Raw genomic sequence first — 11,088 nt, 5'->3', positions numbered from 1 at the left:
GGCAGTGGGCTGTCAAGTCACAATTATACGCGAAATGGCAGTACACACAGAGAATTTCTGTAAAGAACCTGGAAGCAGAACACTATTATAGTCAACCTAATTAAAAATGATGAGCTCAGAGCTATTTTAATACAAATAGATGATACACGCTGGTGGAGAATTTACCTTCAACCTAGCGCTAAGACACTGAAGAGGTTCCTCTTGTTTTCGATCACCTTGAAGCATTAGAAGAAGGCCGGTAAAAATGCAGCAATAGTTTTCCACGAAGGAACTGATCTTCTCCTGTATTATACTGCGCAATAAACGCAGTTTCGAGAGTCGTGCAGTTTCGGACTGCTTAAGTTTTTCGACTTTACTTTGTAACTGGGGTGCATAATCGGAACATTAATACACTATTCTGCTACCTCAAGACATGTTCTATGCATAGCATAGTGTAAGGATTTTTACTTTTTGTTTATAGATGTCAGCTAAATCTAAAGTAAAATAGATATGATTTAAAAACTGAAATTACTTCCAGGCGATACTGAAAGACAATCAGGTGGCCGATACTGCGCGACAAACACGAAAAAGGATCTAGTCATATTGTACTATTTTTTATAGAAATTAACATGAAACGTTTATTCTATGTCACTCGTTACATAACATGGATAACGGAAATATAGCGACGAAACTGATCACTTTCTTTAAAGAGGGGTACCACAGGCCACAAAATATCTTCCGTATGTTAAGAGCTACAGCATACACCGTCAAGTACTCTCAGCAGAGAAAGCAGTAAAGAGAGGAACAAGATATCCGAGTCAAGAGCACATGTATACACATCCTTGAGTCTGATTACTGTATACTTCTGAATTTGGGGGTGGAAAGAGGAATCACAGTATTGGCCAGTACAGTAAGCCGGCCGATACTGCACGGATCTCCTCTATCCACGTGGTCAGTGCTGTTTGTAATAAGAGCAACCCATTTAAAGGACAAACATGATTAAAGTTCAAGTTCAAATGAAAGAGTTTGAGTACAGCGTTTTGACTGGGAAATCTTTAATTGTGGGACAGATATTGACAATTTGTTGACAATATTAAAGTGAAAGACAGCTTTACGTCATGGATGCATGTATACGTGGGAGAATGGTAAAAAGGTTCATATTTAAAGATTATTTGACAGTCGTAATGTGGATCCTGATAAAACGAATTTGAAGAACCAGTCAGGAACACTCTGAGACATGGTCCCAGGAGAAAGACAGGTTTACGTGCAAAATACAAGATTCCATTCAAAACGTTGTCGAAACGATCGGTTTTAAGAGTCTTCATTCCTGCAAAGGCAGTTAATTGCAGTATTTGGCTGTGATCGGGTCAACCAGAAAATATAGAACGGATTCTGCAGGAAACTGAATTCGTCAAATATTTGAACAGTTTAGACTGGACTAGATTGTATTGAGTGTTAGAACTGCATCCGCAGAGCACAAATCTCATCAAATTTTTTATAGTGGAATATGTTACCAATTTAAGAGGAGTATCGTCTGCATTAAACTTTCCGTCGACAGTGTTCATGCTTTACTAAGACCATGTATTGGGAAAGAAATTACTGCAACATGGTGCTATTTACGCCGATGGAATATTGACTAGCTGGCATTCTGGGAAGAACATATCAATATTTTATATCAGGTTTTGAAATAATTTCAGAAATCAACAGTTACTATCAATTTGGATTAGTCGGAGGTTGCAGTAAAACACGTGGAATTTCTTGCAGATGTAGTATTACGGGAGTGTACTGAACCAGATACTGAGAAGAAAGAAACGGTGCAGAATTTTTTAACACACGGATTATTTTTGAGCAAATTAATGATGAACTGCCTCAAGCATCAAACTTATATTATAATGATTCATCTTAAAATGTTTACTTAGGGACTGATGGTAGTAAATTCGCTAACAGCGATCATCTATATCAATGGTATGAAGTCAATGGATGTATGAGAAGCGGTGCGATAGTATTCACGAATAGAGCACTATCTCCTTGGGATAGGAAATACACAGTTACCAGACGAAAATCTCTTGGTGTTGTTTGTGGCTTCCAGATATTTCGGTTGTATTTGCAGGTCGGCAAGCAGTAGTAAAGACAAACTATAAATTTTGTTCGTTTCTGTTGGAGTATTAGCTAACGCAAAATCGTTTAAGAAGACGGGTTTTAGCACTGTAAGAAGATGATTTAGATATTCATGGTATAACAGGATCCAGTAATGTAATTTCTGATATTTTATTACATCTACGAGGAGACCTAGAAGACAACTTTTGTTAAAATGTTGAAATTATTATTTAAAAACATGTTCAATAAGAACTGTATTGTCAGAAGCCTACTCAAAAACATTAAGATCCAAAAAATTTACATAAAATGTGTGTCTGTGATTCTAGCAACAACCTACAATAGCCGCCATCAAGATTCTTAAGCTTCAGTTAATATCCGTAATTATGAACACTGAAAGTTTCTAATAACAGTCACTCAAACCATAGTTATAAGCGCAGAAGAATAAAATCAGTTAGGCGATCAAGAGTGCTACACACTCCAGAAATTTGACCTCACTGAAAGTCAGCTCAACTTAAGCTTTTCCAGACTTGCTTTTGAAAAAAAGACGATTATATACTTATTGACAAAAGTACAGTATAGTAAGTTCCTTAGTTACAGTAAGAAACCAATTGGGTCCCATGTATTATCAATTTTACCACCTAAATAATATGTGCTGGCATAGAACGTACGTCTACTTCATTTTTATAGTCATATATTTGTCTTCTCCACTACCGTAATTGCTTTTCAAGGTTGACGCGGGGAGGTCAAGGAACCTTCCAGTCAGTTAAATGCCTGACGTTTTGTAGCTTAAACGCGTTGGACCGCACAGTGGATTTAATATCTTTGTGAGTATTGTTTATCTGTACAGTTCCATAAAAAGCTGTTTTTAAAGGCGGCATTTCTTTTACCATTTGCTTCCTGTATATCTTAAAATAAAATCATTCGATTCGAAACCCTCAAGGCAGACAGATTCCTAAAAATTTCGAGAATAGTACCCCCAATTACATCCAGGGACCACCAGAACGGACGCTCCTTTGGATGAAGTATTTCACTTATTACTGACAAGTACGCTATACTAAACCTTAGAGAGAAAATTTCAGTTTTACGCCAAACCAGAATAAAACAGCTGATCTGAGTCTTTTGCCATCATTGTTCATATAAATCTTGCTACACCGAACATTTCAATTACTACATGAGATTTACTTCTGTGACAATAGGCACTTTTCAGAAATGGCACGTAGTGGTCTCATTCAAAATGTCCCTTACCTACCACAGTGATAAAACGAGGAAGGTGGCCCACATATCCGTCACCTGTTGAAAACATGCTTACTGTCTGATTCGTATTGATTCAAGACTTGTCCCTCTCTCTCCATTCTTTCCCCGCCCCCTTCCCCCCTCTCTCTCTCTCACTCCCTCCCTCCCTCCTTCCAGCAGTCAGTTGTTGACGTCTGAAGTGGCCACGCAATTTGAGTTGGGAGCCGTCTGCAAGCGCATCCCATTTGCTGTTCAAACAGCGGCATCCGCTGGTGTCAGGCGTGGTCACAGAGGAGTTCGTGTTAGTGGCACATATCACGCACGGACGACTCGGTCAACCACAGCCAACGTGGCGAAACCCATTTTGACCTGAACTCTTACAGTGAACGTAAATACGAATCCAATATACATAACTAACTTCTGATATTGATGGAGCATATTAGCCAGCACGTTGACTACTCAAACACTGTCTTTTTCCCATAGACGCTATTTTATTAAGTTCGTTGCGAATTACGTAAATTTTTCCTTCTATTACTTTTTCTATATATACAGATACAATTATATTTTTCATTCGTGAATGCAGAATACTGTTAGCCGTATGAATAAACACAGCTGAATTTCGAAATTACTTTAGTGCAAAATGTAAAGGCTCACAATTCTGTGCCACGTTGTTGAAATTAATTATGTACTAATCTTAAACAAATAATTACTTAGCAGCCAGGCCGTACTTAAAATAAAAGCATATACATAAACAAAAGTTCAAAATATCAACTGAATGACTGTTAATGATAGTTTGAATCATTTTGAATTCGACGAAAACTATAACGTTAAAATGTTACTAATAACCTTGCATTCTGTTTATATGATGAAAGTACAAAAGCGTCACTACCTTAAATTATGTTACTATAGTTTCGAATCAGAATTCCGCGTCTTACTAACGTGAAACACGCTCTTTCTTCTGCGTTTCCGAACTAAGCTACACAACCTGTTGAAGTATTTGTTATTGCTTCGTACCTAAAGATAGTATTACTCCGTCATCAGATACGTACAGAGTTAAGACAGTATCCTATAATCTAAATTGGCAGTAAACTTCAATGTGGCATACGTATAGTCAGTCTACTTCGATGGGTATACTTTTATCGACGTTCAAGGTTATTGACATTACAAATATATTTCATCGCGATCATACCTATAATACCTCTCCTAGATATGCATGTCAGCTGCCTGTGCACCGAACAACATTTTAATAATTTATTATTTAATGGTAGGTTAAACGATTTACGAAAATTTCACTGATGTGCAAATATTTAGTTAAGTATGCTTGTGTGAGAAACTGATTCCCATTTCCTTCGAGATTTTCGTAGCTTCCGAGTAGCTATTTTAATTCTTAACTCAGAGTATAATTTGTTTAACCTCAGAAGAATTTAAATCAGCATTCCACGAACGAAAAACCGGTATGAAATGGCTTAAATATCTGTTATAACGCGTTTTGTTTCAGAATATTCTGTTACATAACTCTGACCTTCTAGATGTGAAGAATAATTTATCTTCAAACAGTAATGTGAAAAGTGTGACTGATATGTGTAAGTATATAACAATATAGCCCGTAATCACTACCAAAAAGGTGCTTCTATGTCACTTATATTTCAAAATTACGGAAGTACGTTGGATCTTTTCAATCGAATAATAAATCAGACGGTTTTGTGGCTGGAATATATTTTCTCTATTAGGACATACGCTAAAACATGGGAGTTTTTCTTCTGCATTAGAGTTTTTCGTTAATCGTATGTTGTTATAAGTGGCATTCACTCTCACTTATGATGTGACGACTCGGTGCGGAAAGCAAAGAACGTAGAACATTTAACCATAAAAAGATTTCAATAATCAACATGCAATTTTTAGCACAATTAAAAAATTATCACTTTATATCTTCTTTTTCCTTATTCCTGTCTTTCTGTCTTACGTGTAGAATGAAAGAAGCTAATTTTTATAATAATATGAAATTGTAAACCCTCTAAATATTTTATTAACTAAGAAAACTTCGAGTAAACATAAATACACGAACTTAAATATGGAAGCGTTAAGGACATTTATGTACAAAGCAACAGAGGGAAACCCAGTACCGATACAGCAAAAGACATTCAAAAATCAGTGGACATTAATGTCAATCTTGAGTTGTTGTTGCAGTTGCATTAGCAGACAAAATTATCCTTGCCTGGTTTAGTTTTTCTTACCAATACCGTACATATCCCACTTTCTGAGTAGTCCACCTCAGAGATGATTACTTTCCAAATACCGGTACAATATTTCAGTTTTGTTCCTCTTTACAATAAGTTACTTAAGAAGTGGCTTGTAAGCTATCATTTTTTATATAATGCGGTGGGCAGTCTTCAGTACGAAATAAGTATTTAAATGTAAAAATTCTGAGTAAGTGCACATAAATCAAGCATTTTCATACTTCAAGAACAATAATACACTTTCATCTGAAACAAATATTATTCGTATAATTTCAGAATAGAAAAAAGTAAGGTATACTGCCGCAGTGTAACAACTGTGGAGAGAGTACATCTTTCTGCAAAACACAGAAAGAGAAGAGAAATGTAGTTTTAGGTAAGTGTAGAAATCTTAGATTGATACATAGATGACAGTTAGCACACAAACTGGTACAGATGAAATTAAGTAAATAGGCCACTACGTGAAAGCAATATGAATAACAAAATACAGACGTAGAGAGAACGATACCAACGAAAAGAAAGGTAAGTTTGGAACGTGAAGTTTCACTACATGATGTTACATGGTAGTTTAATCCCGAACAGGACTGTAACCTGTTTTGCAACTGAATGTGTAGATCCCAATAGTCAGTGAAGTCACACCACTAACGCTGCCTGAAAACTGCATGCAGTATTCACTACTGACAATGGCAGCAATTTTTAATTATTTCTGTATCTCCTTTCGTCTTGGCTTGATGTAGGAGTCTTTTTATTTCAGCATCCTTGGGCCTTTTAGCTGGCTCTTGGAAGGGAAATTCAATAAGGGGAACGGAATAGTTGTAAAGTCGTTTTCTGCTGAAAGCAGTTCTACGCACAGGTAGAGGGCGGTGGAGAACAATCTGCCTTTCCAGCCCAGAAGGAAAATCGAGGTGGCCGGGAGGAGTGCTATAAAACTGGTTCGAGAGAGAAGTGCGTGGAATTCTCTTTAGTTAAGATAAGAATCTGAAAAGCAGGAGAAAACACGATCCCACGAAGAAGAGAGCGGCCGTTAAGATCAGGAGCAGCATGCTGGTGTGCTCAAACTTTAGGAAGAGACTCTCTGGTTGTCTCATACTAATAATTTTTGGTAGCAGGTGCGAGTTCTCACACGTGCGTGTGGATACATCTTTTAGTTGGCCCGGACTGTAAATCTGTCGTGTAGTGGGAGAGGGTTTCTGTCTTCTTCCCCATGCCACGAGAGAAATTATTGGTTACCCATCACAAAATCCGCAAGAGTAGGAGACAGTTTATTTTGTTTATTAAATTATCATTGGCCGGAACTCGCAAAGACTGTAGAAATTTGCTGGCGAGATTCCGATGATGGCAGAACCAGCTCCGTTTCATAGAGAAAAGGTGGTGGTGGTGTTAAGTTTCTATGAGACCAAATTTCTGACGTCGTTAGTCCCTAGGCTTACACACTACTTAACCTAACTTAAGCTAACTTACGCTGAGAACAACACATACCCACTTCCGAGGGAGGACTCGAACCTCTGACGGGAGGAGCCGCGCGAACCGTGGCAAGGCGCCTAGTCTGCTCGGCTACCCCGCGTGGTCATTGAGAAAGGTTAGAACACACTTGCTTGAGAGGCATCAGAGATGACGCTTGTTCCAGGTCCTGAGACAGCACGTTGGTTCATAGAGTTGCAGAAGGAGACGTCTCCGACTAGAAACAGAGCACAGAGGCCATGATGAACTTAGAAACGCAGCCATCTTCTGCCTTTGCACAGCATAAAAGTGGTCAGCATTGGCCGTCGTTGTAGCCACCGTAATAGGGAGAGCGCAAAGTCAGTTTCATTTTGCAGATCTAAGTTTCACAGCCAGTTAGTTTAGATCCATCGTGCACTTAGGTGAGAGTACTGTTGTTCGTTCACGCTTTTCTGGTGATCTACCTTTAAAGCACTAACTTTTACCACGATCATTGGCCATATTCGCGATTACTTCCATATCATTCTGTTACGTATCATCGCACCTGTGCAAAGGCTATAGTTCATATCTGCAGTACAAAATTGGTAAGGGTTTCGTAGCCACATATCAACAAATTGCCTGTTAGCTTCTGTTCAGATGGTTCAAATGGCTCTGAGCACTATGGGACTTAACTTCTGAGGTCATCAGTCCCCTAGAACTTAGAACTGCTTAAACCTAACTAACCTAAGGACTTCACACGCATCCATGCCCGAGGCAGGATTCGAACCTGCGACCGTAACAACAGCGCGGTTCCGGACTGAAGCGCCTAGAACCGCTCGGCCATAGCGGCTGGTTATTTACAATCCTTTGTCCATTTTTTAAGTGTTTGCATTCTTTATTTAGTAGGTATATCATTACATTGATGTCTTTTGGCAATAAACTAGATTTTTACAGTGAACATTAGTTTCTTCTCGTAATTTTATCTATCCACTCATTAATATGTCTGTGTGAGGTGTGGTACCCATACTTTGATACTCAATTTGGCCAACCAGTAATTTTAACTTAATAAGATGTTGTCAGTCGCCGTATCTTGTTTCCTTCAAATTTACATGGTCTTATAGGGAGTTTCTCATCTTTGTGAGTCACCGAGGACAGATCTGGACGGGTTATACAAAAGGTTTCAAACGCTAGGTTGATTTAACTAAGGCGTTTGATTGTGTTGATCAAAAAATATTGCTCCAGAAATTGGACTTTTACAGAATACGGGGAGTAGCTCACAATTGGTTCACCTTTTTCTTTAGCAACAGACAGCAAAAGGGTATTATTCACAGTGTTGAGAATGGCTGTGAGGTGGGGCCTGAGTGGGGGTCAAATATTTGTGTTTGCTGATGACACTGGCTTGGTAGAAATGGATGTTGTGCGCAACACTGGCTCGGTTTCAAATAATGCAGTTCATGACATAAGTTCATGGTGTGTAGAAAATAAACTAACGTTAAATCACAGTAAGACTCAGTTTTTACTGTTTCTAACACATAATTCAACAAAACCTGACGTTTTAATTTCACAGAATGGGCATATGTTACTGAAACGGAAAAGTTCAAATTTTTAGGTGTTGAGATAGATACTAAGCTGTCGTGGAAAGCCCACGTTCAGGGTCTTGTTCAAAGACTGAATGCTGCAATTATTACTCTTCGAACAGTATCTGAAGTGAGTGATCGTTCGACACGAAAATTAGTCTACTTTGCTTATTTTCATTCGCTTATGTCGTATGGCATTATATTTCGAGGTAACTGTTCCAATTTTAAAACGATATTTTTGGGTCAGAAACGGGCGGTTCGAGCACTAATCGGTCTATGTTCACGAACATCTTGTCGATCCCTGGTCACAAGTCTGGGTATTTTGACATTGGCCTCTCTCTCTCTCTCTCTCTCTCTCTCTCTCTCTCTCTCTCTCTCTATATATATATATATATATATATATATATATATATATATATATATATATATACTCCTGGAAATTGAAATAAGAACACCGTGAATTCATTGTCCCAGGAAGGGGAAACTTTATTGACACATTCCTGGGGTCAGATACATCACATGATCACACTGACAGAACCACAGGCACATAGACACAGGCAACAGAGCATGCACAATGTCGGCACTAGTACAGTGTATATCCACCTTTCGCAGCAATGCAGGCTGCTATTCTCCCATGGAGACGATCGTAGAGATGCTGGATGTAGTCCTGTGGAACGGCTTGCCATGCCATTTCCACCTGGCGCCTCAGTTGGACCAGCGTTCGTGCTGGACGTGCAGACCGCGTGAGACGACGCTTCATCCAGTCCCAAACATGCTCAATGGGGGACAGATCCGGAGATCTTGCTGGCCAGGGTAGTTGACTTACACCTTCTAGAGCACGTTGGGTGGCACGGGATACATGCGGACGTGCATTGTCCTGTTGGAACAGCAAGTTCCCTTGCCGGTCTAGGAATGGTAGAACGATGGGTTCGATGACGGTTTGGATGTACCGTGCACTATTCAGTGTCCCCTCGACGATCACCAGTGGTGTACGGCCAGTGTAGGAGATCGCTCCCCACACCATGATGCCGGGTGTTGGCCCTGTGTGCCTCGGTCGTATGCAGTCCTGATTGTGGCGCTCACCTGCACGGCGCCAAACACGCATACGACCATCATTGGCACCAAGGCAGAAGCGACTCTCATCGCTGAAGACGACAAGTCTCCATTCGTCCCTCCATTCACGCCTGTCGCGACACCACTGGAGGCGGGCTGCACAATGTTGGGGCGTGAGCGGAAGACGGCCTAACGGTGTGCGGGACCGTAGCCCAGCTTCATGGAGACGGTTGCGAATGGTCCTCGCCGATACCCCAGGAGCAACAGTGTCCCTAATTTGCTGGGAAGTGGCGGTGCGGTCCCCTATGGCACTGCGTAGGATCCTACGGTCTTGGCGTGCATCCGTGCGTCGCTGCGGTCCGGTCCCAGGTCGATGGGCACGTGCACCTTCCGCCGACCACTGGCGACAACATCGATGTACTGTGGAGACCTCACGCCCCACGTGTTGAGGAATTCGGCGGTACGTCCACCCGGCCTCCCGCATGCCCACTATACGCCCTCGCTCAAAGTCCGTCAACTGCACATACGGTTCACGTCCACGCTGTCGCGGCATGCTACCAGTGTTAAAGACTCCGATGGAGCTCCGTATGCCACGGCAAACTGGCTGACACTGACGGCGGCGGTGCACAAATGCTGCGCAGCTAGCGCCATTCGACGGCCAACACCGCGGTTCCTGGTGTGTCCGCTGTGCCGTGCGTGTGATCATTGCTTGTACAGCCCTCTCTCAGTGTCCGGAGCAAGTATGTTGGGTCTGACACACCGGTGACAATGTGTTCTTTTTTTCATTTCCAGGAGTGTATATATATTCCTTGCTGTCATTTCCTGTTAACAATAATAGTTTATTTCCAAGAATAAGCAGCTTTCACTCAGTTAATACTCGGCAGAAATAAAACCTGCATTTGGATCGCACTTCCTTAACTCTTGTGCAGAAAGGTGTGCAGTACACTGCTGCATCCATTTTCAATAAGCTATTACTAGAATTCAAAAATCTTAACCGTAATCCATGCACTTTCAAATCGAAACTGAAGTGTCTCCTCATGGGTCTACTCTAACAAGGAGTTCCTGGAAAAATTAAGTTGATTCTTGTTATATTGTTGATTGCGTTTACTTAAACTTGTGTTTTCGTTTTTTCCGGATTCATAAACAATTTACTACTTTCTGTTGTTACTTTTATGTTAGAAGTTCATGTACTGACAGGTTCCATGACCTTGGAGATTTGCTCTTCAATTTGGTTCTCCGGTACTAAATAAAAAATAAAAATAATCTGTAGCATCTTAGGGGAACAAACAGCTCAACTGACGCCTCACAAAATTATAAATTGCAGTCCCTCGCCGAGTTTTTCTGTATGTATGTGAAGGCTAATCTCAGGAACTAATGTAGCGGTTTTGGTAGGTTTTTTACTAACAACTTCACGAGGTGGGTTTGTGTTACAATTTATTGCCGTTACACCTGTCAAGTCGTACAGCCATGCATACTTAGCTAAGCGAGGCCGTGGA

Source organism: Schistocerca serialis, chromosome 3 (assembly GCF_023864345.2).
Source record: "Schistocerca serialis cubense isolate TAMUIC-IGC-003099 chromosome 3, iqSchSeri2.2, whole genome shotgun sequence".
Classification (NCBI taxonomy): Eukaryota; Metazoa; Arthropoda; class Insecta; order Orthoptera; family Acrididae; genus Schistocerca; species Schistocerca serialis.
This window is presented reverse-complemented; position numbering follows the sequence as displayed.